The sequence below is a fragment of the Pteropus medius genome, unplaced genomic scaffold (genome assembly GCF_902729225.1).
Source record: "Pteropus medius unplaced genomic scaffold, Ma_sr-lr_union100, whole genome shotgun sequence".
NCBI classification, from domain to species: domain Eukaryota; kingdom Metazoa; phylum Chordata; class Mammalia; order Chiroptera; family Pteropodidae; genus Pteropus; species Pteropus medius.
In genome coordinates this window covers 13,721,478-13,749,410 of record NW_024349796.1, presented here as the reverse complement: position 1 = coordinate 13,749,410, position 27,933 = coordinate 13,721,478, and the positions used below count along the sequence as shown (strand labels likewise).

The 27,933-nt window shown below is 42.6% G+C and overlaps 1 pseudogene; it reads right to left on the bottom strand.

Moving 5' to 3' along the window:
- Positions 1 to 24,975: 24,975 nt before the first annotated feature.
- Positions 24,976 to 25,094, bottom strand: LOC120619346 (uncharacterized; annotated as a pseudogene).
- Positions 25,095 to 27,933: the final 2,839 nt, after the last annotated feature.

The window sequence follows — 27,933 nt, the reverse complement described above, 5'->3', positions numbered from 1 at the left end:
GATGTGGTACTGGAGTGCTGCTGGCTGCAGGTTTTCAAAATTGTGAGTAAAAGACCATGTTATACAAAAAATATGTGTTACAAGCAACTGGCTCTGAGCAGCGAGCATCAGAATATATTCTGGTGGTTAATAAAGGACAAGGAGGAGAAGAAATCAGCTCTCGGTCGAATAATCAGCAGAGAAACATCCAGATTCGCCCTCGATGATTCACAGTTAGCCACTCAGAAGTGAGAGAGTCAACCGATGTGTAAACGAAGTGCAGACTGGTCAGGAACATTTAGGCAGGTGCTTAGAGACCAAGAAACAAGGCAAGGAACAAAGAGATATAACAGAAAAATAAAATTGTTGCTCTAAAATGGGTCAGTGAATGAGTTTCCTATCAAACTAGCGGTCCCTCTCACCCATTTAGAACTTCTGTCCCTCTGCGCTTTAATTAACGCTGTTCTCCTTCGTCCGAGATCCCCTTTCTCCTCTTTCTGTCCTCCTAACTGGAATCCATCCCATCTTGAAAAGCCTGCCTCCTCCATGAGGCCTTCCCTGATCCTTCCAGGACGACTGACCAATTCAACAATTGCTTGTGCAGGTGTCAAGGTGAAAAGAGTAGGTGAGATGTAATCCCCAGGAGATAAAGGAATAGAGGCCTGAGGGGAGGGCCTTGAAAAATGTCGACATGATGGGACAGAGAACGAAAAGAAAAGAAGAGAAAGAAGAAAAGAGGCAAAGAAAGGATGGGACAAACATGGTACCATGTCTGGAAATCCGATGGGGAGCACTGCCAAGGAAGGTATTTGTAAATGGAACTGGAATTAGTGTCGAACCACGTCTGGGTCCCTTACTCATTGTTCTTCTCTCATCGAGGATTTCTTTAGCCCCTGCAGACATCCACATTTCCTCATACAGTCACAGACGGCATCACAGACGGCATCACGACTGCAACCGAACAATCACAACCCCTTCATACGCTACAAACAGAAATGGCTTTTCCACGTTTCTTCATTATTTTCTTCTCTTTAATCGAGACAAAAACCACTGATTCTGTTCTTTTAAAGTTGAGAAAATGAAAAACTTTCCAGAGTATTGTAAAGGGTCAGTGACAAGGATACTTTTCATGCCCTAAAAAAATTCCATTGTGGGCATTCCGTAAGAAAATGGGCTTTTGTGCCTTTCATAGATTACAGTTCTTTTATACAATGGACTTGTCTAAGGTTCTTCCTGTTTTCCAATCAGTTAAATTTAGAACGATTGTTTCCATCTCTTATGAGATATGATGTCTAGGAAAGTGAATGCCTAGATGTAATACCAGGACCCAGCAAGTCTGTGAAAGCCAGTCGGAGCTGGGATGTCACCCAACTCTTCCTAGAGGGTTTCCCATGGTCTCATAAAGAGCATTTTCCCTCTTCGGTCTTTGCTCCTTTGCAATTCCGTAATATAAACTCTTAAGTTTTCTGCCACCTTAACACAAAAGAACTCCATTTATCATGAAAAAAAATCCCGTTTTTAGAGACACTCTTTTTCCTTCTACGTTATCGAACTTTTTGAATTAAACAATTAGTGATTATTGTTGTAAAAATGGGAAATATGTTTAAACAAAAAGGGAAAAATACCCATTCTCCTATCATTCATCCGCATATAACTACTGTGAACATTCTGGTATTTCCTTCTAGATTTTATCGATTTTTATTTATAAATTGGTTTGACATTTATATTTTTATTTAAATACATATTACACAATCTTATGTATTTTCTTTTTTTCCTAGAGATTGATGCATACTGTTACATGGCTTGGAAACTTGCTTTTATCCTTCCGTGTAGTGATCTGCGTTACTTTATGGCAACATGGTTTTCAATTGCACAGATGAGCCATAATGTTAAAGCAAATAAACAAGGAGGCCATTAGACTGAGGCGACTCTCGTGACCTGGCAGCCGATGTGAGCAGACCCTGTTCCTAAGCCTGTAAATGCCTCAAGGTCATGAAATCGAACTACTAAGGACAGCCAGTCACAAACAGCCAACCGGTCTTTAAGCTCGAGCCAATCAGAAAATTCCCTTTTTTAGCTTCTCTCTCTTCCCTGTGCAAATCTTTCCTCCTTGGCTCCTGTGAGCTGAGCACTCTTAACCACCCCTGGTTTAGTGCAGCCCTAATGGAATTGATTTTTGATAAAATTAACTCTTAAAATTTTAATATGCCTCGGTTTCTCATCTAAGAACCTCATTCTTTATTGTTGGAGATATCGATTATAGTAAGTCATATAAATAATGTCACTTGACATTATTAGCATACTAATTAGCTCAGGTTCCAGAGCCCACCTGTGCCATGTGGTAGATAACCTCAAGCGATTAATCTAACCTCTTCACCCTCATCTTTAAGATGGGGATAATCACAATATTTCCTTCATTGGGTTTATTCTGAGGATCAGGTTTATTTTCAGAATATTTGTCATTATCTTGTAAATCACAGATGTTGAAGACAGGAAAGATTTCACAGATCATTGGCTTTTGTCCATTAAGGCTGGATGCTACTTCTGAGAAATTCTTTAGTCTTAGAGGCTTGAGGTGTTATTTGTTTAATTCTCTTCTTCCAGGAATAATGGCTTTCTAGCCACCCCCAGAGAATTGTATATCTAACATTTTCTCCGCATCAGTTTTAGTATTTGTTACCACTTCGAAGGTTGACCTTCTTGTTAATGCCCTTGACCTTCCTCAAAAACACCTCTGGGCAAACATTCTTAGAGTCTGTTCTGAAACCATCCTGCTACCTTCTCATTTCATTTCCATATGGTTCACAATGCAATTGGAAAAATAACATTTTGTCACTCACATTGTATCATCCTGTACACTGAGAACGTTTAAGTAATATACAACATTCTTATAAGTTTGCATCTTGTTCTACATAGGATTAAAATGAAATGGCAGTCCAGGTAATCTGATATGGGAGATGATTTTAAAAAGCAAAAACTCCATTTTTCTGTGGAATGCATTACATTTTTCCTCCTCCTTTGGCAGTCGGTTTACATTCCAAATAAGACATTTCTGAGGTTAACATTAAACAAGTTTTCCTATGTGTTCACCAACTAATAGCGGAGAACACCAGCTCCGAGTTTTACAGATCAGCAAAGGAAGATAATCTAGTTTAAAGCTCTACCAAATAAATAAATTATAGGTAGATAGGGATAGATAGATAGATAGATAGATAGATAGATGATAGATAGATAGATAGATAGATAGATAGATAGATAGATAGATAGATAGATAGATAGATAGATAATGATAGATGCTAGAGCTAGATGATAGATAGATAGATAGATAGATAGATAGATAGATAGATAGATAGATAGATAGATCGATAGATGACAGATGGTAGATAGATGATAGATAGATACTTTATTTAATTTTGAATGAAAGTGCAGCCTGAAAATGAATTCCCAGGCACCTTCACTGTGTGTTCTCTCAAACTCAAAGAATTGCTTTGCATCAACTCATCAGCCGTCCTCTCACAAAGGAGAAATGTTTTTATTGCCTTCTTGGCGGTCTTCTTCCGTTAAAGCCCAGACATGGGTCTTTGTGTCTCTGTATGGAGGCAGTGAAGCCTGCTTTGGAATCAGTATTGGACTGGGTACTATAGTCATATAAATATCAATTGTAAAATTAATTGCTTGTCACACAAGCCAGGTGTCCTGAAAATGAAAACAACATAGCTAAGAGTAAGGATGGGATGGATGGAAATTGCCAATTGTGTTTACCTTTTTATTTGTCTATTGATAGGCATAGGTTGCTTCCATATCTTGGCTATTATCAATACTGCTGCAATGAACATAGAGGTGCATATGGATTTTTAAATCTCATAGATGACTTTGGAATTCTTATCAAGATACACACCATTCCTATATATCCTCAGTCTTGGCAGGTCACTGATATAATCACGCTCTATCTAACTCCTTCTAGTAATGGGTCTACAGAGTCCACTGCTGGGCCTTTGATCTTGACTGTTTTAGCTCATTCTCTATGGGGCACATGGAAAACATTCGTCTTTGTGTAGGCCGTACTCTTTTGAAGGGCGTTAGATTGTGCCACCTGCGGTCCCTCTGGCCAAATGCTCCACATGTGTCCACTCCTCCTGAACCACTGTGCACAAGGGGCACACCGGGGCATGGACGTCTCTTTGGGCCTCACTTGAAGATGGAGTGGAGCCACACTTCTGTCTCATTTCCCCCAAACTGGGAACCGCTGGATAAGAGGTTCACTACAAACTGGGAACCGCTGGAGAAGAGGTTCACTACATTGAGTTGAAAAGAAATTGTGATGTGCTTCTACAATTTCTGCCGAAAAACTTTGATCCTTAGGACAATGATAAATAACAGCTCCGACATCACGTAGAAGCTACCAATGCAACACATTGCTCTTGACCATAAGTCATGCGAGCCCGTGACAAAGAGGTTCTAAAAAATGTCACCTGAACTTTGCGTTTGGATTCAACCCCTGTAAACCGAAGCTCACTAATCTCTGAGATGCTTTCATATTTTCCTCTGATCAAAAAAGAAAAAAATAATTTTTTTAAGTAGGCAAACCTTGAAATCCGGACAGAAGTCAGAATGAGTGCAGGATGGCAGCCCTCTCTCTACCGAGCTTTGAAGCTCCGTGCAATACCATTAGAGGAATGGACGAAGGAGCACTGGGAAAGCGTGCACAATGCACCCGGGGAGCGAGCCCACCATCTCCTTCTCACTCTCTCTTATATTACAAAAACGAACGGGCTTGGTTCTCTTGCCAAGGGCAGCTTCCCCCACGTATCCCGTTGGGTTGGCGTTTGCGCTGGCGTTCATTCTCCGCGCTCCTCCAGCGTGGGGTTGCCACAGTGAAATTCCAGGTGGTCTTTCTTCCATCAGACTCCGCCCTTGACCTTCGCCCGGACGTGCCCTTTCATTGCCTCGTTCCCACATCCATGGAAATTACGTGTGAGCAGCCTCTTTGGTCCTACGATATGATTCTTTTTTTTTTTTTTTTCAACTGACCATTTCTTTGGGGGGGAAAAGTGAAATAAATGAGATAGGGAGAGAATGTTATGGCACTCTCTCTAGGATATGTTTTTTGTTTGTTTGTTTTTTGTTTGTTTTTTTTTTTAACTGGGAATTTGAAAACCACAGTTCTGGCTGCCTGGTTCTAATACAGTGGATCCATTAGAGTCAAAGGACCAGCTCGCCCCTATCCTCCCCGCCCTCCGCTGGAGTCTCCTACGTTTCCTGGTTTCCATCTCAGTGACTGGTAAAGAGTGTGGAATCAGTAGGCACCACCTATGGGGTTTTGAACAAAATCAATGCCTGGCAACTTACAAAGGAAGACAGAATGTTCAATAGGTTTTATTAGCTCTCAACACTTTTAGGACAGACCTTCGAGGGAGGAGGTCGGGGGGGTGTGGGGCGGGCAGAGAAGGACAAGGAAAGCCCTGGTTATCTTCTCAAGGATCTTGGAACTTTCAATGACTTTGTCTTGGCATGGGAAATTACTCACTGGATTATGGTTTGCATTGAAATACATGCCTTTTATGTCCCATGATAAAAGAAATAAAGAAAAAGGAGGAAGAATAAATCTGTAGTTATTCATTCTTCTGGAACGTCAATGCCATTGTTTCCATGAGTCAAAATGACTTAAATAGTAAAAAGGAGATGGTGAGGACTGTGCCCCATGGAAGGAGTCACAACGATCTCAAGTCGCTTCATTTCTTCTCGAGTCAGTCCTTTTCTTCGATACCTAGCTGTGCACTAAGCTTTCTCACCACTTGGTACAATCAAACCTTCCTGTGGATGAGCTTTAGCTAAATTTCCCCACGATGTCTAAGCAGTCCTCCTCTTTCGATTCTTAACCGTAATCTTAGATTCACCTCTGCATAATATCTTCCTGAGAGGAAGATAAATTGTTGATCACCTAGATCCAAACAGAGCCAAAAGCAAGTAGATTGTAGTTAACAACCATCCCCTACCTGCATTTGATAAGTCAACAACAGAGCAGATTATGCCCAGGTGATACTGCTGGCCTGACCTAATTTCAAGTGATAAAAAAAATCTCAGGATTTCTGAACACTTTAAAGAGGTGTTTTCAACTCTTAATACTTTCTTATTATACTCTTATAACATTTCCTGAAAAATCAAGTTAAAAGGAAGAAAAGAATTAGCATTTATTGTTATTTTTTAAATAAAAAATCTTATTTACTGTTGATGGAAGAATGTGTTCTTTAGAATGAATAATGTGAGTCTATAAATGTAAGTGAAATGATAACATTAGAAAATCATCATCATGGAAGAATTAAAAGGGTCGCTAGAATATTCAATCGAGTGCTGTTGGGGAACAAATATTATGCCACACGTGACTTGTTAATCCGAAAGGAAAAAATATATCTTCACTAGACGAATATCTCATGGTCCTGTTTGATCACATGATCGAATTTAGCATGATCCATAACAGGACCCCGTGGTGTTGTGGTCTATAAAGTACACAGCATCACCTGTAAAATGTTTTTGCCAAAATGTTTAACTAGAACCTAAGCGAGCCCTTGGACCTAACACCCAGGTAATGGAAATGTAGAGGACAGTCCCACGTTACACCTCACCACAAGGAAACAAAGCAGACAAACCTAGAATGTGAGACAGTCTGCAAGAAAATTGACTTTGTTCAAAAAGTCAAATTTACAGAAAAATAAAAAGGTGGAGGAAGACCGTTCTAATACAAAAGAACTAAAGAAACAGAACAACCCAATCCAATGTGAAGCTTGGTTGGATTGTGCTTCCAAAAAAAAAAAAAAAAACAAAAAAAAAAAACGCTACTAATAATATTCTGTTGACAGTTTGAAAATTTTCAATATGGAGTGGATATTGGATGATAGTAAAGAAATCTCAGATGTGATCAAGGTATTGTGATTATGTAGGAAAGTGGCTTTTTGGGAGCTACAAGTTGACATGTTTAGAAGCAAAATGTTATAATATCTGCAATGAAACTGCAAATACTTCAGCAAATGGGTAGTGGGATACAGGCTATCACAACATGTTCTTTCAAATTCTCTCTGTTTCAAAATTATTTCAGCATAAAGGGTTGGGACAGGAGGCGGGGTGTAAGGCAAGGGAAAAAGAATGTTTTCGATAGAAAAATATTCCTCTTTCGCTCTTTGTGTGGCACGATTTCATTTTTACCTCATCTAAACTCTCTAGAGAAAACAGCATCTTGCTGATTTACACAGAGCGTTACCGTTGGTTTCGTCGTTTCTGTTGCTGTGGTTCTTTTTAAGTAAATATCCTTTTCAAGTCCACTTTTATGGACATATGTTTCAACTTGACGGTCTAATAAGCATTGTAAGGAACGAGCCTCGTTGCTCTAGCTTATTTACACTTCCACATGTCAGAGTGAAATGCCAGCTAGATTCTTCAAGAATATTCCTCGGGACAAACACCTGTCTGTGAAATCTCTTCCCCAGTGAGACCTTCAGGACTTTAATTCTAAGTCTGGTATCACCTGGCTGTACCAAGACTCTTGGAACTTCAGTATTTTCATTTAAATGGTGATAACATCGGCTTCCCCGTTCACCTCCCATGGTGGCTGTCGATCAAACGAGGGTATTTGAAATTGTCATCTAAAATCTGCCCCCCGACACACACACTGAATGATTCTTTAATCAGAAGCAGAGTTTCTCATTTCACATTGGTCTATTTCTAATACCACATTCATCCTATTAACCTCTCTTTGAAAAGTTTCCTGGAATTTAAAATCTATCTATGTGAAATGTTCATAACCTTTATTGTTTCTCATTTTTCTTTCGTGACAACGTTCAATGTTTTCTTAACCCCTCATGTTCTTGGAGTTTTTCTCACAGTGTCCTCTAGAAAATAATTATTTTCGTGTCCACTTTGGAGTTACGAAAGAGTGGCAGGGCTCTCTCGCCTCGCCGGGGGTCATCGACACCGCTGGGGCGGAGCTGGTCCTAACAGGCCCCGTTGTCACTTTTTTTTTTTTTTGCTGCAGGCTGTGCAGCCCGCGTGTGACACATGTGCACAAATCAGCAAGATGGTGTTGTAACTTTTCCAAGATCGCTTGTGATTTCGTCAGGGGCAGGGTGGGGACATACCATGAGATTTCTTTTACAGCAGCTGGATTGGATCTCTGGGGGCCTTGCTGCCAGAGCCTGTCCCTCTCTTGCTGTGTGGCATTGTGCAATAGCCTCTCTTCAGCTCCACGCCCAAACACCAGCTGGGCAGGAGGCGGAGTGGGAAGGGGGTGGGGGGCATGGGATCCCGGCCAAGGCCAAGAGGGTGTCAGATAACAAAGCCAAGTGGCCCAACCACTGTACCATAGAAAAGAAACATTTTGGACTGCCTTTAACCTGGCCGAATGGTATATATCATTTTAAAAGAAGTATTTCTACTCTTTTGGGCTAATCTTGGTTTAGATGTGATGGTATCGCTTTCCTTCCCATTATTTCCAAACTGATTTATTTTAAAAACATGTTTGCCGTGATATAAACAAGACGTGTGTGTGCATAGGCTCTTGTTTATCTGAATATAAGGGAGTTTCTAACTCATTATAGGTGTTCAATAAATATTTCCTGACGACGATGATGATGATGATAACTAATTTTGTGAAACATTTTATTATTCTACATGATCGTGATAAAAATTCTCAGATTTAGTGTTGTTTATGGGGTGGGCTTCTAAAAACCATCCAGTGAGGATACCTGTGACTTGTGGTTGAATTATCTACTGTGGTTTAACGTTAGAATATCCATGTGTTCTTTATTAATCAAATATTTGTAACTCGAACCAGAATTTACAAGGGGTTATTTTATCTTCATGAAGATCAATTTGTCCTCATTCCTGACTGATTTGAATGTGCATTATATTTTTCTCATGTGTCTCCCTCTTTCCAGATCCCATATCAAACACATAATCATTTGTAACTTAACCTTCAAAGATGAAAATGTTCTTGTTGTAACAATTTGTACTTTTCATAACATGAACCTCCTATTCCAACCGGTCTGCTTTACAAACATTTATAATAGTGGCTTTTATAGAAAGTAAAACACATTTGTATCACTGATTATGTACATCTGACCACATGCAGTTTTGTTTAAACTATAGGCTTTACTTGCCGGTCTCAGAATTCTGAAGTATGAACTGGGTTGTCTATCGAAATAACAAATAATGAGCAGGAAAATCATTATATGCCTTATAATAATCAAGATCTCATAGCTGCCAACCAAATCTTGCCTTTGTCATTGGCTAAACAGATGTTTCGATTTTCACGGACAGTCTCAATTGTATATTATTTAATTGTTTTAATAATTAAATGAGAATCACTATAATTTTGTAAAATAGTAACCTAAACTAATCGTTTAAGTTAAAACAAATCCCTGTCAAATAGTTTTCCTCCTCTTTGGTCCAGGAAAGATGATCATATCATCTTTAAAAACAATTGCTTGCAAAGCAATTCCCACTCCATTTTAATCTCCATGATAAAGATTATCATTTCCTCCTCAGACCCAGGAAATTTATGTCCCGCCCCTTGCACGTAGCGGAGAAGGGTCTAAGTTTTTGTGCTTTAGATTAATTAATTCAACTTTAAGTTCTCCCAGGAATATTTGAATGGATACTTGGAGACACTAGGGCTTTCTGGGGACCTGCTTTCTACATAGTGTGAAGAAAATCATGCTTTGTACTATAAGCCCAGCCTCGCTAGCCTGAGTCCCTAAATCAGAGTGGCCCCATCTCTTCACCGATGGCCAGTATCACTCCTCAGCAGAAATAGTTCTTTCCCAGCCCAGACACACTCTTAAAATTCTTCCTAGCTTAGTGCTGCGCGACTGACTGCAGATCACATGAAGACAAAACTGACTTTCCTTTTCTTCGGGTGAGCAGGGACTAGTAAGAATGTTTGGCTTAAATTTCAGATACCTGGTCAGGAAAAGCTAGGATGGCACCCAAAGAGATTTAGTAATTTTACCGAATCTCCTTCCAAATGTTGGAAGAAAAGAGTCATGAGGGTTGGCAAAAGGTGGATCTCTGTTCTTTAACGTGAATGGCAGGACTTCGTCCACCGGGCTGGCTCGTCATTTACTAGAGCATCTGGGGTCTCCCTGTCACCCAATACAGGCCAAACAATAAAAGGAAAGTAAACCTTTGATCATTTGGATCCTAACCCATTAGAATCCTTAATTAACTAGAATGTTCCCATCTTTTGCTTCAAGAAGAAATGGGAGAAGCATTAGAAAACCAAAGAGCGTCAGGAATTCGGTAGCCAAATAAATGGCAGTCAGAAACTGGATCCCGGGGTTATGACGTTCTGCCTCCGTGACCCTGTACCGGGAGTTCTCCGCGCTCTCCAGCTTCGGTTCCCCTGAGCTTCCTTCTCCTGAATCTCACACTAGGTGGAGCTTTTCAAGCATCATTTCTCCCCCTCGCTTCCACGCTCAAAAAGCTTACAAAAGCCTGGTTGATAAAATCCAGACTCCTTAGCCCAAACTCAAGGCCTTCCGCAGTCCACTCAGAACACACTTTTCTCGGTCTTTCTTCCAAAAACTCCTCTGCCTTGGCCCTTTCTGCCTGACGGTCCTATGTACCATTCTTCAGATGTATTTTTCTGCCTAAATGCTTTCACTCACTTTGTTCATCACACCCGGAGGCCTTCGCGCCTCTTTCTTTTCAAATGTTATTCATCATTCAAAGTCAAAATCAAGTCTTACCTTGATCTTAAAGACTCCCTAGGACATTGTAGGCCACAAAGATCTCTCTCACGGTATCTACCATCCTTATTGTTTACCCCTAGTTTTTTTCATACCACTTGCCAAGGATCCAGAAATTTCCATAGTTATCTCAGGCACTTGGTTCAGGGGGATGACAAAAATCAAGAGATCTAGGCATAAAAATCCATGTTCATTGCAACTAGAGCTTGTATCTCAATGAAAAATTTTTCTTTCAGAAGTAAACCTGTTGTTCCTCCTGGAAAGAGGCCGGACTTAGTACTGGAATCATACTTAATATTAATCTGTATGGAACCCGATTTATCAACTAGAACCACAAGTAAAGCATATGTAAAGTGGGTGAGTTTCAACAGCAATCATCACTCTGTTTTGAAATTTTTGTAACACACAAGACTGTGCAAGTAAACAGAGTTCGAACCACCATGACCTTCCATCCGCTCCATCCTGTCATCCGAGAACTCCTCATACACCCATGTTATCAATCATTACATATTTCTTTGCAAGAATATCGCATAACGAGAGTAAGCCAGATACATGGCTATCTGTTAGTGGTCTTCGGAGACAAGCGACAGGGATGAATTTCATCGAACTTAACGAAAGGGGATTTGTGGAAAGAGAGGGAATAGGACACACACCTGGAAAGAAAACCACACAAACAGACCCAAAAAGGATGGAATCCAGGGCAACACTGAGATTCCTTCTACATGGCAAAAGCTACTGCTAGTGGTCATCGGGTACCACCACTGGGTCGAGATAGCTCCAGTCATTTGTTTTATCCTTGTTTCACTCCATTCTCTAGCCCCCAAGACAAAGAGTCCAGCTGGATCACCACAGGTCACAAGCTCGGCCTTGAGATATTGACAGTCTCACCAAGACAGCATTCAATGGCAGAGAAATCGTTCTCGGAAATCAAATTTGAGTACTCCTGTCGGAGTAAAAATAAGAGTGGATGCTGGGCAAGAGATGTTACACTAACAGATAATCATCATGACCTGGAAAATTTTTCTGACTGAAGAAGATGACAAACTACTAGAATCCACCAACAAGAAAAAGGACCTAAAAGCTCTTTTGAAAATTTTAATATAATTTTTTAAATTTGCTGAGACAACAATTCATCTTTGGGGTGAGACGATGACCAGCTGACCTGTAGAATGACTCTTTCTGACCCTGTTTCTGAGATCTGTGAAGCCTTTTCCAGTTACTTCTGCTTGCGTGTAACTCAGCTGAACTAGTCGCCTTTCTTTTCTCTGCATCGGGCTGGACTTAACCGTTCCCCTTCCATTAACCTCTTAGTTCATCTGCTTCTCGTGTCTGTCATCAGCTGCAGGAGGTGCTGATTATGCTGGGAGCCTCTGGTAAAGGGGACGAGACAGAGAAGCACCAGGAGATAAGGGGACCAACAAGAAAAAGATTAAAAAGCTCTCAGCACTGAGTACAGTCCGGACGGAGGACTGCCGCGAACCTCCGTGTTTGTTGGCTTTGGACGGGGGAGGAGGAATCAGTTTAGATAACTCAGGGATGGGCTTTGAACCTTTGCCCAGACCTCAGAATGAACCACTGAAAAAACCTCTGCGTTTTCCCAAATTAAGACATCGAGAAAAACATTGAAACTGAGTTTCCCTTTCTCTCCCATCTCCGAATCCCGAGGGGATACTTGGGACCACAAGGCAATTTATTCATAATAACGGATTAGATTTTTCAGTACAAATTCCCCTCTGGCCATTTTGATGTGTCAGAAATGCCTTACAAATGTTAAGTACTGCAATTAATCTCCTGAAAAGGGGAGGAAGAAGAGGTTTGCCAGTTGTAGATTTTGGCGATTTCATTTGGTTAAGAGTTTGTTATTATTTTCTGCTTTAGGATGTGTTTCCCCAGAAAGTCAGTCAGTCATCAAATATTAACTGAGTGACTGTTATTTGCCAGGCACTGAACTTGACACTGAGAATACAGAGTGAGGCATGTAAACCACATTGCTGCTCTCCTAAAGCTTCTAGAGAAGTTCAAACACCAGCCTAAATTAATATGTAAATGGACCTTCTGCTTAAGTCCTTCTTAAACGTCCAGCCACCAAATATAACACAGAACCCTTTTTCCCCTCCATATTTGTGATCCAATAGGCCTGGCAGTGCAGCGAGGGGAATTATAAAATCTGAATAGTTATTTTTTTGCATTTAACTCATTTAGGGCCCAGTTCTTTTCCTTCAATACCAGGAACTATTGTTATTTTTGCTATTACCGCTATAAGAATTAATGCGAGTTTAATGAGGTGACACTTTCGACTTTTCACCCTCGTTTGACTTGAGAACCAGCAAACCGACCATATCCATCCTGACCTGCCTTCGCGGGGCTAAAATAGTTATGAATGATATCTGAAGGAGCGTGGAAACGTGCCAGACCCCGGATGATGGCTTTTGGCAGGCGGTGCTTACACCTCTCATTTCCTAGTCCACATGTTGGATGCAAACAAGTTTCTGTTGTTCAGATTACATCCAACTACTCACATTCTTCCGGACTCTGCTCAGACGCTATTCCTATCACTACCTATCTCATCTCATTCGAAAGAGGAAATGTCTCTATAAACTGCTACCAAATGGGAGGAGGCTTGCATTCCTAGCTTAAGAAACTATTTTCTGTTACCTTATTTATATTCGTGGGAAATGATGCCTTGTGGCAATAGAGGGCTTTTTAGAGGTGACCGATTCAATCGCTGCCTCTGTGAGGGATTACAGGTAGGTCATTCCAGAAAGTTCTGTTCAAAAAAAAAAAAAAATTCTACAAGCTTCTAGAACTCTGTCCTAGTTGGTGTTTTGTGTTCCTCATTCAGATCGTACCTGCCCAAAATGTCAAAGACGAAGCCACCATTTGATTTGGTTGAATTGTCTAAATTTTTTTTAAGGCATATTCATTGGCTTTATTATCAATTCGGTTCCCTAATTTAATCGATCACCAGCTGTTTTATTCACTGTGCTATGGTGCCAGGATAGAGAGAATCTTCCTCATCCTCTAAGAACTTAGAGCCTGGTGGAAATAAAGAAATATGAGCAAATCCATCAGAATACCGTATAATGCAGCAGTATAAATATGCACAGTCGATAGTGGTGATGCAGAAGGAAGACGAAGGAATGCCGTTCAAGGGAAAAGGTGAATTAATGGCGCTCTCTCAGAGGAGATAAATTTTAAGCTGGAGTATTAATGTTCTAATGCCACATAACAAAACTGTCTCCCACACGACGCCCATTTATTACCTCATAGTTTTGTAGGTCAGAAGTCTGGGCATGGCCCACCTGGATCCTCTGCTCAGAAATTCACGAGGCTGACGTCAGGGAGTTGGCAGGGGCTGAAGCCTCCTCTGTGGCTTCGTTGGCAGAAGTCAGTTCCCCGTGGTTAGAAGCCCGAGAGCATCAGCGACCAGGGGCGCCTGCTGTTCCTGGCCACGTGGCCCTCTCCGCGTGGCGCTTTGTGTCTTCCAAGCCAGCTGGAGAACACTGGCCACTCTTTCTTCCATCTCTGACATTTAGACCCTTTCCGAAAAGGCTAAACATCACTTAATTAGATGAGGCCCACTCAGAAAAATCTTCCTTTTCGTTAACTTACTTTGAACATTTAGCTGATTGGGGACGTTAGTAACACGTCTAAAACCCCTTCGTCCTAGCAATAGACCTTCATCTAATCACCGAAAGAGCATTCCATCCTATTCACAGGCCCCACCAGCACCCGACGGTAAGGGATTAGAGAAGGGTGTGATTCCTTGAAATCATCCTGGAACTCTGCTCATTGCAGGTAGATTTTGTTAGACAAATAGGATTTTTCCAAGTGGACGATGGGCGAAGACACATTACAGGCTGATATAACAGAGGTGTGTGGACATCATCCTTCCTCACTCACGTTGCCACGGGAGTTTCTGGTGCTTAATTCGCCTGTTTCCAATGCTTCTCCCTCCTTTTCCACGGCTTCTCCCAACTCTTGTCCTCACTCCATTCTGTTCTCGGCAGAGCTACTTTGCTTAAATGCAGATCTGCTCAAGTGACTCTCTTTCCTCTCCTTTCTGTGTCTTCATCTGGTTAGTGCTCGGTGAAGACTCAGCTCAGGGGTCACGATGTGAGGAAAATTTCTCTGACCGCCCCATCCGTCTCCTCTGCCGAGGGAAATTATTGGCCTGTATTATAGCTCTCCATTTAAACTCTGACTATAAACTCCTTATGAGAAATTATGGCTCGCGATTGTTCTTCACATCTCTGACCGTATTATACTTTTAATAAATATTAGATGTTTAATAGGTATTTATGGATAGGTAGCTGGATAAAATGGTGGGAGACATTTTGGGGGGAATGCCGGTGAATCCGGGACTGAGTACGAAGTAGGAGGGATGGTGAGCATCAGGGGTAAATTTGGAAAGGGAAGCAGGTGCCAGGTGAGGCAGAGACACGTTGCCTTGCTGGAAATTCGGACGTGGCAGGTTTTGAACAGCGGAGATGTAAATGATCACATTTGCATACAGAGAGAGTTCTCAGACTTCAAGGCGGATGATTCATGAGAGTGGGAAGCACATTATAATAAGAGCGATTACATTAATCCCCCTTTATCTGCGGTTTCTTGCTCGGAGAATTCAGTTACCTGCAGTCAGCTGAGGTCCGAAAATATTAAATGGTGCATATTTTGAGAGAGAGAGAAAAACCACATAACTTTTATCACAGTGTATTGTTGTAATTGTCCTATTTTATCATTAGTTATTGTGGTTAATGTTTTGCTGTGCCTAATTTATAAATTAAACATCCCCATAAGTACATATGGGTAGGAAGAAATGGTGCACGTAGGGTTCAGTACTATCCGTGGTTTCGGGCATCCACTGGGGGTCTTGGACCGTGTCCCCCCGGCGGTAAAATGGCATGACTGCATTGGAACACTCCAGAAGAAAAATAATGAGGACATGAAATTAGAGCGTGGCCATGAGCATAAACGGAAGGGACACCTAACGAGAAGGACTTGGGAAGGGTTCGTGTCATACTAGGTGGTACAGAAAGAGAGAGGACAAACGAAAAAAGAACTCCCAGGTTTTTGACTTGAAAACTGAATGTAATTATGACCCCTGAGATAGAACAGGAGGAAAAGCACGTCGAAAAGGAAAGGTGACGAGTTTCGATTTATGACGCCGCCTGAGGTAGACATCGAGGTAGCAGTCGACTGCCATGATGGCTGTTCGCATGCATTTCCGCCCCTTTTCAGTCAGTCTTCCTGTTACTCTAGAAGCTACGAAACTAGAGGTAACTCTGACCACTTGCACCTTGGATGTTAGCTTCAGACTCGGTTCCACCAGGGAGCTGTAGCGACGTAAAAGCTGACATGAGGAGATGAAGTCAATAGCATCTTCTTGCAGCTCGGGTCGATTTCGGCTAGCGAACAAGGTCATGGAGATGTGAGTGCTTTCCGCAGCAGGGGTCTCGTGGCCAGACACTAGCTTCTTTCAAGGGGTCATTCATGTGGCATCAAGGGTCAGCGCTCCCGTGACTAGTCCCCAGTTTCGTAGCTGTGGGAGTGACGGCGTTCTGCATCTGACGTTCTGTCCTGCCAACGAGTCTTCGACTTAATGGTCAGTGTCAATGGTCCACAGCTGTTGTTTCGTTTTGCTTCTTCTAGATAAAGAAGTTAGATTCCTGCCAGGGCGTTTCGTCACTGCGTTCGTAGATCCTTCTCACAATCGCCGATGTGGATGGGCTCCCTCTCTGTGCTCGGCATCGCTTTCCTGGGAAGTGCCAGGTGATAAGACAAGCAGAACAGTTAATGAGATGGACAGGCAAAGCGTAAGCATTCTCGAATTTGTGGCTAACCCCTCTCTTCGATCGTGAGCTCTTACAAAAGATGGGAGGATCCACTGATTTCGTATAGATCCTGCTTCCTGTCCTGGTAAAGTCCTGTAGACAAGGAAATAATAAGGGTTTCTGCTTACACGGTGAAGGCAAAGAAGACAATAAAGTCGGGAAAATATACCATCTGCTCACGGTGTCCTGTCGCACTGGCAGATGGGGGAGCACGCACCCAGAATTCCGGTCTTCTGCTCTCTCGTCCAATGGTCTTTTCACTACATGACTCTTGTTAGCCAAGTAGCTTTTCTTAGGTAATACAAAAGTAAACTTCTGTCACTCTCCTTTCTGAATTTCTAATCGAAGGAGTCCAAGACGAAGACGTTTTACTCTTTGTCCTGGAGGGAGCCAGATTCTGTCTGCAGCCTCATCGGGACTGTCAGATGTCTTGATGTAGGACTTGGGAAATGGACTTCCCATAACTTCACCTCACTGAACGTGTTCATGTTAATTCACTGTTTCTGCTTGTTGACAGCTGCAGCTCCTATTGCCAAGATCTCTGTAAATGGCCTGAATTTTTGGCCCAAGGATCAGTTCAAACTAGAGAGCCCCTGGCTGTTTTTAAAGGCAAATGTGATCAGATAACTTTGAGTCATATTGGGCAGGGTGGGTTCAGCCTAAGGATGAGGGGATTGATCAGCTCACGTGATGAATGATCAAGCGGCTGCCTCTCAGTTGTCCAAGCTTCCTTTTCTGAGTTGTCAAGACATAGCTTGCCTTCTTCTTCACTGGTTATACACAGAGCTGGTTCTAGAAGAACGGATAGAAAAAGAGGCTACACATAATCCCTCTGAGAAAGGAAAGAGAGCTTCAGATACTAGAGAAGTTCTTGCTTCACAGAACCTACTGATGCTTTGCATTGGGGCTAAGTAAATGCCAACATTAAATTTAATTTATTTTCTGAAACGAAACAAGACCACGTTGCCTTTTTCTTGGGGCTAACTGAGACGTGAGTACGATATCAATAATAAAATAAATAGCCACACGAACAGGCTCTTTTTTAAGGTACTGGGCCAAAAATTAGAAGTTGCCAGTATAAAAGCCATGGGAAAGTCCTGTGGGCATCAGGGGACCCTACTATCAATATTAACTCGTGTTTACTATAAAAAATAGAGTCCCTACCTGTTGTACTTCCTGTTCTTTGTTGGGATGTGTACCATGTATCTACCTTAGGCAATAATCTCTTGATGAACTGAGTAGCATAAAACTTGGTCATGTTTCCATATCTGGTTGCCAAAAATATTACTTCTACTCCAGTATAAGTACCTGTCTGCTGAATATCCAAGAGACACTTCGAGACGACTGAAAAAATGAACTTAGTACCTTCCCCTTATACAAACCTGCACCTCTTCCTCCTTAATAAACAAACAAACAAACAAACAAACAAACAAACGGTAAAATGACCATCACTTGTTATTCATTCCCCACACCCTCCCCTTCCCGCTCACCAACCTGCCAGATCAGCGCGACCTCTTCAGTCTCTCTAACTTGACATCTTCTCTTCGCGGCCCCCACCTTTTTAGCCCCGGTGCTCATCATTTCTCGCTTTAATTTTGCAACCCTCTCCTAACCGGTCTCCTTCTAAGCTTGCCCTCTTCTTATCTGTCCTTTAATTGCCATCAGAGGAATATTTTTATAACAAATCGGTCAGGTCTTTCCTTGAAATCCTTCAGTGATTTCTCATTACAGTACTAACGCCTCAGCTTGACATTGGTGTGTCTCTGCCTCCTAGCTTCATTCATCACTGTTCTCTGACTCGTCTCGTGCCCAATACAGCCCTTCTCATCCTCTATCTCTCTCTCTCTCTCTCTCTCTCATTCCTTTATTCTTTGAGACATAGCATATCATCTTGTGGGACAATGTTCTATGATACACTAAGATTCAATTAAGAAACTGAAACTTGTTTATGTGCATCCAAAGCACCTGGTTTGCCTCTGTGGTAGCATTTAAAAAACACTTTTGGCAGTCTTGTATTTTTTTTTCAATTTCTCCTACTGTATTGTAAGTGACTCGAAGACAGAGGATAGGTCCTATGGACATAACAGCCTCCAAACCAGAGTAGTGAGCCTGACGCGAAGTATGCACATAACCTTCATCTTCTCCAAACCACTGTTCTCTCCTGCATCAAAATCCATCCCAAAGTTGTAGCATTATTTTCTCAGATGGCTCGACCTGACTTCCTCATCCTTTTGGCATATTTAGAATTGGATTTGGGAAAGGAGGAGGAAGCCTGTGTTATTTTGATATCTTGTGTCCACATGGAAGTCTCTATAGCACTTTTAGATGAGAGGTATCTTAGAAATATCAGAAATCAGACCTACTAATCATAGTCGTGAGAATTGAGAGTATTAAATCGTCATAAAAAATAATCTTTCGATGATTAATCTTTGATCAAAATTCCTTAGAAATTAAATGATAACTATGAGTCGAATGGTCGAATGATATGCTTTGTTTTTTGCCCTGGTGCGGGGTGGGGGTCAGCATCGCGGGCGTTCATATTACCATGCTTTCATATGTTAAGGGACATGGCTGACCAATTCCATGTGTGATCACAAGAGGTGTTGAGAAAAGGACCCGAAGTATTACTTTGAAAATATTATTTAAACTACAGTGAGAAGTCATTTGGCTTTCAACATCATTTTGCACAAACATAAAAGATGAAGAGTGAGGGAAACATAAAGAGATTGCATGTCATCCCTTTCACGAACCCGTATGAAGTCACATTCTAATGCTATACTAGACACCAGGATGACAAAATAGATAAGGTATAGTGAATTTGTAATCTAATATGAATCTATAATTAAAATAAATGGAATCTATGCAACAATAAAGATAAGCCACTGAATGCTACGGGGGCAAATTAAAAAGAGTTCCCAATTCTTGCTGCTGAAGTCATGAAGTGACGGAAAGACTTCTCTGGAAATAGAACCATGGAGCCATATAAAAGCTCAGGCCGGGTGGGGAACTGAGAGTCACGTGATGTGACTGGACCGCCGAGCGCGGGGTGGCCAGGAGGGTGGGGGACAGTAGCTCCCCAGGAATCTGGAGACTCAGAGTGCACTCGGGGGACAAACAGGCCATCGTAGGAATTCGAATGGCACTTCTAGCCCACATTACAGGAAGCCTTAAAATTCTTTGACGATAACCTTTGTTAGATCTAAATATGCCAGATTATTCTAGTGGCGCCGGGAGGTCAGCCTCTTTGAAAGCCTGTGAGGAGCTTTGAAATTGTTAACTCCTTGAAGTAACGGGCATCTTGAGGAGGTCAGCATGGTCGGTGCTATAAACCAACCATGGAGTCAGACAGCCCCAGGTTTAGCGTCCTGGCTGATTCACCTGTTCAACCAGCTGTGTGACCTTGGACGTGTGGTTAAAGACCTCTGAGTTTCAGTTACTTATGTAGTGACATTTTATCTCAAGTGATTGTTATGTGGTTTAAATGAGATGGTCCAACATGTGTTCAATAAATGTAAAAATTTTGAAGTATATTTAAAATATATAAAGTATATTACTTACAAGTAATGTAATTTAGCATATTATATTAGAAGTAATTATAATATTTACTATATTACTTTAGTATATTACTTGTATTAGTATATTTTAACAATATATTAAAAGTACATTAATATTTTGTATATGACTTTTAGTATATTACATACATTATAAAATTAGAGTTTAAAATCAAAGGGTTGATTTTCTAGTCAGTTAAATTATTTATTTATTCCCTTGTAGAGGTGATTCATATCATATATTTTCAGCAATAAGTTTGACATAGCGTAGATGCTCAGCAAACCCTGTAGAATTAGTGAAGATCCCTATTTCATTATAAAATGCCACGTTGCTCTGGACTCGAGGCTCAGATCAGTATGATGCTGCCGAGTTAAACCTTGTGAGTTATGTAATTATTTTTTAAAACACGTTTTGAAAATAGTGGCTCTTTATTTCAGTCCCTATGATTCCCCTCCCCAGAAGACAGAATGCAAATGCCTTACTCCTTTTTGGGTAATGGAGGGTCAAAGGTAGAGCGAGAATTTAAATCAAGCCCCCCCACCACACACACACACACACACACACTCAAGCGAATGCCCTTGACAGTGCTCTTCCACGTGCTTCTTCCTTTTGAGTATCTTGGGCCAGAAGGCCTTTCTGTGGAAACTTATTAGAATTCTCTTTGCGGTTAGGGCATCGAGCAAAGAAAGCTCTGCCGTCCTGGTTGCTCGAGCCTGTGGGAGGCGAGTTACTCTGTGAACAAAATGCATGCAGCTGTCGGAGCGAGACGCTCTGGAGTAGGCCAGCAATTTTACAGTTCAGGACCAGATGGGATGTGATCGAATGTGTCGACAAAAAGCAGAGTCACAAGGTCAAGTGCCGACTTTCCAGATCAATTTTTAAACTGTCTCTGCTGATTAGGGCAATGGACGTATCCATACATTCTTGGGGAAGGTATTGATCGGGGAACAGAAGCTAACTTAATTTATTCCAGCTTAGAAAAATTGTCCACGAAGTATTCTCCTTGATTCGTCTCCCCACCCCACCCCCCCACCCCCGCCCCGCTGCATATTTGAAAACCTTTTGGAGGAGAACTGTGGGAATCATCTTCCCCAGAGCACTGGCAGATCTTTCTTAATTCCATTAATGGAAGCTTGATGCCAGGTCAAAATACTTGGTTAAATATTACCCTGACTGGTTCCTTTATTTCCAGCATTCCATTGGCACAGGTTAGAACCAGTTTTCTGCAAACATGTTTAAATGTAAAGAGTCATTATTTTTTCTTTCTGAGCTCAGAGTAGTTGCTGAGTCGTGCTGTCCTGCATAAAATATGGGGAGGTAAGTTCCAGCTTCTTTTTTCAGAGAATCGTAGCAAAGAGCTGTGGTTCTGGATAACTTCCCATGCTCATTCTTTTGAAAATGAGGAATCCTGAAATTCAGCCTATAGTATAAAATGAGTCAAATTCCAGTTTTCTCTCCAGAAAATTGACAGAGCAAGAGAGATTTTGCGTTGCTAAATAAGCAAATGCCATCTCTTCCTCCAAATCTTGAATGCACATTGGTGAGTATGGACCATCCGATGATCTCGCATGATTTTTATCTCCGGCCTGCATGCCTGGAGGGAATGATACAGAAAAACTGGATTCACTAGTCCTGGAAAGACTGGATGAGCCCTGAACTGGCCATTGCGGGGGGAAGAATCGAGCACACGAAATGTGAATTCCTTCAACTTTCTTAACGAAAGAAAATTTCCCACTGGAAAAATCAGTGTATAACTCATGGCCATTCTGAAGTTCTTATACAGATGCCAGTGGTGATCCTGATTCATTATTTGACTCCATTTGTGAATACCACCAGCCTTATTCCTTTGGGCATTCGATGGGAAATAACCGTTCAATTTTTAATTAAGGAAAAAATTATACCTTTTCAGCATCTTTCCTCTCATTTTGCTGAAAATGTTTTCTCATGTGATCTAGTTCTTTATGAGCCAACATGAACGTAGAATGAACACAAACAGCAGTTCTAATCTTACACTTGAATCTCTGTGTCTATACCCGGCGTGAGGGGGCCTAAGGAAATGAATGTGCTAGGGACTCATGCTTCACTTGGCATTAAGCCTCAACCCTTATCTGGGAAAATATTCTCTACTAAACAACCTGATACAGCTCCCTTTCAATTAGGGTAAATGGCATTTAGAAAGGGGTTTAAACACATACGACACAGCATCGGCAAACATGGGATCTGCGGCATGCAAAGCGGAACTGAGAAATCTTACATTTTAATTGAAACAGATACATACAAGGCTAGTTATAATATAAGGTGATGGATATAATAGTATTGGGATTAACAGGGATTCGCAGTGAGCGCAGAGCCAGCACCTCAGCCTGAGGTGGTCGGGAACCCTTAACACAGGAGGTGCATCTAAAGAAGCTCCTGGAGGATGAATAGTTTCCCCAGCAGAGAGGGAAAGGAAGCTGTGGCAGAATTTGAAGGTGACCCCAGTGATCTTTATCCTCGTATAATTCACTCCCATTAAGTGGGCGTAGAACTTGTGGATATGACGAGACTTTACACCCATGATATGCAGATGTAATCAAGGTCCCTATCAATTGCATTAATCCAAAAGAAATTATCTGGGTGGGCCTGATCCAATCAGGTGAGCCTTTAAAGGGACTGGGACTTTTCTGAAGTCAGAGAAGTTGGAAGGGCCCATGGAGGAGGCCGTGCGTCAGGGACCCAAGAGCCACCGCTAGGAGCTGCATGCGGCTCCAGACAACAATGAGCAAGATCAAGGGCGTTAATTCTGCCACCAACCTCTAGGAGCTTGAAAGCAGACCTTGCCCTAGTCGGGCCTCGAGCTGAGATGGCACCTTGATTTCAGCCTTGCGAGACACTGAGCAAAGAACTCAGCTATGCTGGGCCTGGATTTCCGACCTGCACGATGTAGTAAATTGGTGCTGTTTTAGTTACTAAGCCACTGAGTGTGGTTTCAAGCCTCTGCAGCAGTTGAAAACAGAAGGGAATTCTACTGGGGGTTGGGGGGCAGGTAATAACACAGCTACCTTGCAGGTGAGAAGGGATGTGGAAGGCCGGGGCTGAGGATGGCAGGAAAGAAGATGAGAAAGCCAGGTGGGGGCTGCTTTCTGAAAGGCCTGTTCCCAGGAGCATGAGCAAGCGTCAGCACAGACGGGTAACCAGATCTACGTCTAGAAAAATCCATGGGAGAAGTATGCAATGAACTGGAAGGCAGTTGTCCTAAAACCAGCGAGATTGGTAAGGGCTCTGTCGTAATAACCAAGACAAGAAATGCTGTAAAAATGGCTCCCAGAGACATTTAGTGGCCAACCGGACTTTAGGCCCATTTTGTTTTCACATTTCTTTTAAGTTCTTTTAGAAACACACACACACACACACACACACACACACACACACACACACACACACACACACACACGATAGAATCGTGAACCTTCCAGCTGGGTAAAGCCTTAAGGAATCATCTAATGATATAAAGACCTCACCGTAAATTGAGAAAATATCAACTTGCTCACAGGAAAATAAGTGGGTGTAAGCAAAATTACATGAGTTATGACATCTGTGTAATTCTTGGTGTGTTGGGATATGGGGTCAAGCTGGCTCAGCCCAGGCCTGGGCTCTCTGCTCTAGACGAGCTCCCGAAGCCCCTCGGAGCCAGTCAGTGATGGTCGTGTTTTCTCCGAGTGATGCTAAGAAACACCTCATCGAAACTCTAGAAACTTTAGAAAGCCTTCCTTTCGGTAGATCGAACTATGAGATTTATAAAAGGAGTCGACGTCTGGGCCAGATTCCAATAGGAGAACACAGGACCAGTGATAATCCAGCCTAACCCTAACGAAATATTACATCATCATCCACCGGGGAATTTGCTGTTTACATGTTTAGGCTTAGTCATATTTTAACCCCATCACACTGACCACACACAGGCAAAGCTCCCAATCGCCTCCCTGCAGGCACACGTCGCCAGAAGAGTCCTGCTCGGTGCCAGCTCTGCCTTCGAGCCCATGTGCCTTCTCGGCGATTACCACATCTTTCCCCAGTTCTGACCTTAGCACTGGGAGAGGTTCTGCCAAGATCGCAGAGCTCCGGTCCCACAGGCTTCTCGCTGAGATCCTGCAAAGTCATACCACTGGCACAGCTACAGAAGGGACCACACCCAGGAAAGAGCAGGCCCCGAGTGCTGGCTCGATCGCCACTGTCCCTTCCCATCGAAGAGGAGATGTGAAACCAAGAACCCTCAAGGAGAAGAGGAAGAGAGGAAAACAACGGCCTGTGGGGCAGCGCTCTGTTGACCCTTTAATGTCCCACGCTGCACCATCTCCTGGAGCCCAATCTACTCCTCCCTCACCCCCGCCCCTGATGTCATACAGCTTTATGGTGTCCTGTGTCACTGAACTTACCACACTGTATTGTATTTACCTGTCTCCTTCCTCTACTGGACTTCAAGCTTCTTGAGGGCAGTGGTTATACTACTCTACCCAATCGAGTAATATTTAGTGAGCTCCTACTGTATACCAGACATTTTCCAGACACTGGAGACGCAACAGTGAACAAGGCAGACTAGACACCTGCTCTGGTGGGACTTACTTCTGGCGAGGAGACAAACTTATAGACGTTTTTCTAAATACTTTTATGTTCCCAGATTCTAACAGTGTGCTTATCATATAATCAAAGTGTAAATATATGTGTGTGTGTATGTATATATATCTTGAATAAGCAAAAAGACCTGTAACCTCATGATGTTTGAAGGATGAGGTGTCTTGTAAATGTGGATTAAGTACTTCCATTTTTTTTTCTTTTTTCTTTTCTTTTTTCTTTTTTTTTTTTTTTTTTTTTTTTTTTTTTTTTTTTTTTTATGCCTACCGCACCTGGTCTTCCTAGGTGGTCTCCCATCCAAGTACTAACCAGGCCCGACCCTGCTTAGCTTCCGAGATCAGACGAGATCAGGCTTGTCCACAGTGGCATGGCCATGGACTTTTTTCTTTTTACTAAATACTCTTTGGAAGTATATGGTCTTCATGCTTTTCTGCTGACTACTGAAGGACCCACGAAGCAGTATCATAGGGCGAAGGTCAACCCACAGAGACGGCTATGTCTTCTGCCCATCACCCTGACCAGCACAGCCCCCATGACCAGGCTAGAGACAGCGGCATGAGTGCCAGCATGCATAGCATGGAAATGACAGAAGTCACAATGAGGCTCCCAGCGGACACTGTCGCACGATGCTGGGTTTCTGGACTCCTAGAGGAATAATACTCCCGACATGCTGTACCCCAGCCCCCTCAATGGAGTTCAGCGTTTGGCTTTAACCTTGGGCCTTGCTTTCCATTAGGAGCCACCATCCTTACAACCTTTCAGAATCCCTGTACCTTCATTCCTGTCGTAGTGGACGTCTGTGCGCCCCCAGAATCCTCTTCTTTCAGAATCCGCCCTTTGCTTTCTCCAGATGGGGCTGTCAATAACCCCGTCGCTCCCTCTCACAAGTTTGGTGAGAGAGTGGCACGCTGAGTCAAGAAGGGACACTGTGAGTCTTTTTCAAGGAATCTTAGGTGTTTGGGAGGAGTCAGGGTGTTCTGTGCTCTGGAGTCATGGTTTGTAGGGAGATGTAAACAGTACACTGAACGAGCAGGGTTTATAATGTATTCATATGAAATTACTTTTGATTTTCCACTACCCCTTCGAAATTTTATCTGACCTAGAGAGAAATTCCTGTAGGCCTATTTTCTGATCATGCTTAGATCCTCAAGTCACAAACACCAGTCCCACTTTTCAAACTGCAATGTCGAGTCCAAGATGTTAATGAAAACTTTGAACTCGACTTAAAGTAAAATAGTCTCTCCCATTCCTGGACGTAGGCCTGCTTCAGGCAGAGAGGCAGCAGAGGGACATTAGGGTGGAGAGGAATGAGGTGGTTGACCTTTTCTGCATTTCTCTATCTTATACTTCTAACTGTTCACCTCCTAACTGTGTTTTAGTTCTCGCTCAAGGAATGTGAGCAGAAGCGGTCTGTGCCGCTCCCGAGTGACAGCCCCATGCAGCCCATATTCTCTTCCCCTCTCTTCCCCTTTCCTCTTTGGCCCCGTGAACAATACAAGGCCTGGAGATCGATGAAGCCACAGCCCGCTAACGACCAGGTCCCTGAATGAGCATGTGGAGCAGAGCCTAAGACTAGCCTGAAAATCTTACCTTAGACTGATATGTAAAAAAGAGATGTTTAGTTCTTTGACTCATAATATCAGGGGATCTTTCTGTCATTTTACTCTAGCTATGGCCCGAGGTTAATAAAAAGAGACACCCCAAATTGGATGGCTGCTAAGATATTTCCTACATCTCAGAGGGTCTGGGAAATTGTATGAGGGATAAAATTTGGGATGTTGCCATTGTGTGCTATGCTGTAGCTCTCCTTGGTTACCTTAAAAATCTAGGCATCAAATAGCCTTACGTCTGTGGTGTTTTGAGAAACTACATATAGGAACAATGTAGGGAAGAGAGGGGAGAAAACATAGCTCAGAAGATTAGATGTATAGAAGAGATGGAGAATTCGCTTGAGCCAAGAAACTGTAGGAAGATAACCAGGAAAAAGATAAATCCCCAAAGACCTCTGAGGTGTACTGAGAAGGTGCTAGAATCTCCACAGTAGGAAGGGTGGGGCTTAAAGCCAATTATCTTCAGTAACTGAAAAATGGTGTTGGAGGAAGCGATCGAGCAGGCAGCAGACACTTAGCCTATGTCTTTCCTTGTTGTTCAAATCATGTGATTTTCCAGGCACAGTTCAAATGTCATTTCCTCTGTAAACTCATCTCCACCCATGAGTCAGCACGCAAGGGGGTCCTGCAAAGTTCCACGGGCAGGAGCCCCGTTCCCTGGTGGGAGCTTGTGGGCGGCCCTGCACAGCAAGCATGGCGTTCAGCTTTGCATTGTTAGAAATTAAAAAATATAATTGAATGAAAGAGTCTTTGACTGAGGACAGGTTGGGTTATACAGCGTCATCATGGTCTATCCTCAGAAGGCCTTGAAGGGGACACGGATTCATTTTATGACTTCCTCTAAAGGGAAACTTGAACTCTCCCTGTGCCAAGGGGGCATTTTCCTCCCATCTGAGGGTGTCCCCAGCCTATATTCGTGTCTCCACGGTGACCCTACACTCCTAGAGCCCTTCCCAGAAATGTCCAATTAGAAAGTCGCTCTTTTCCTTTTTTTTTTTTTCCTTTTAGGAAGGGACTCCCCATTTCTCCTCTTTCACCAGCGGAATGAGCAGCTCAGGAACAGCAACTATGGATGAAAACTTCATTGCCAAGTACACCCCACGGCTTATCTGTGGAGGGAAATGTTCTTGACCTTTTGACCTTTCCGATAGCTGGCAAAAGCGAATCGGTAAGCCTTTTATTTTTCCTTTTTTAATTAAACAGGAAAAAAGATCACACCCTAGCTTGGCTGGGAACCAAAGGCAGGGGTTTTGGAGCTCTTCCCGAAAGATCGCAGCACAGATGTGTGGCTGGAGGATGGGAACAGAGGCCCGGCACGGTGTCATCATGGTGGCAGTGTTGGTCTCTTCCTAGAAACCATAGCGGCCAGGGCTTCTGGAAGGGGGTTACCAGGAGAACTGTAGGCAGTTAAGTTGCCCGTGCAGCAGAACCTCGCTCCTATTGCCTATAAATCAGGACCGTTTGCAAATGCACCACATCCTTTCTCCGACCGGGCCGGTGAAACTGCTTCCTTGACTCCAGCAGGTAGATGCCTGTGGTTTCAGAGCTCTGGGATGTTCCATGCCGTGTGCCACATGCGTGTGGTTTGTTAATGACCTGGGTGTCCGC